Source organism: Egretta garzetta, unplaced genomic scaffold, assembly GCF_000687185.1.
Source record: "Egretta garzetta isolate BGI_Z169 unplaced genomic scaffold, ASM68718v1 scaffold608, whole genome shotgun sequence".
Lineage (NCBI taxonomy): Eukaryota > Metazoa > Chordata > Aves > Pelecaniformes > Ardeidae > Egretta > Egretta garzetta.
In genome coordinates, this window is record NW_009260498.1 from 327,485 (window position 1) to 328,560 (window position 1,076).

Sequence of the window (1,076 nt, forward strand, 5' to 3'; positions counted from 1 at the left end):
CGCTCCTGCCCACCGCGGGCGTCTGCTCTCAGGTCCCCCAGCCAGATTTCGCCCCGGGTGGCTCGGAGGTGCTGGCGTGGCTTGGTTTCCTGCTTGGTGTCTGAGCTTTTGCAGTCAAGTTCTCGCTGTAAATAGGACCTGGACAAGCAGGATTGAGGTGTTTAATTACTCTGACTAATTTGTGCATTAACATATTTCTCTGGCTACAAAGTTAAGAGCGTTCACGTGCAGCGTGTGCAAGCTGGCAGGGGCCCTAGGGGGTGAGGAAGGCAGCGTTTGTTTTGGCACCTCTCTGGAGGCAGGGCGAGAGGGGACGGGGCCACCAGGTGAAGGGCTCGGGCACGGAGCCGGCAGCAAGGTGATCCAGGGACTGTGCCCCACCAGAATAGCAGGAGCTAAAAATACCGCGCAGGAATGAGTCGAAAAGCAGTGGGAAGGCACTGCCCGCCCCTCGCCAGACCCTGCTGGGGTGGAATTAGAGGAGCTTTAATTTCCTTTTGAGGCACTTTCTGCTCTTTAGGAGCTCCCTGGGCTGAAGCCTTGCAGATAAAATCACCTGGAGTGGGGTTGTGGTGCTGTCCCCTCAGCACAGGCTGCGTGGTTTGTATTTATGGAGGGGAGAGCCTTAAAATCCAGAAACGATAGCTCTTTCCTCAAAACACCCCCTGTATCTCGAGACCAGAACGCAAACCTGCCACAGGAAAAGGGAAATGCCTGGGTCCAGTACGTCCCTCCCGATGGCAGAGGTGATTTTCCAGGACCTGGCAGGCAGCTTCTGCCTTTGTGCATCCCCCGGGGGACCTGGAACAAGACGGCCCCGGTTTTGTTCCCACGCGAACACCTCCCTCTGTGCAACGAATGTAAAAGGTTTCGGTGAAATGACGATGTTGTAACACGTTTTTTGGAAAAGGTTGGCTGGAGCCTGCTGTGAATTCCCAGAGGTAACGCTTAGCAGTGGTTCAGGATGCTGGTTTTGAGAGTAACCACGCGCCGGCTCGTGGGGAGAGAGGAGGGTTACGCGTGGGGTTGCTGGAGGTCAGGTTATCGGGGGGCCGAGGCTTTGTACAGACCCCGCA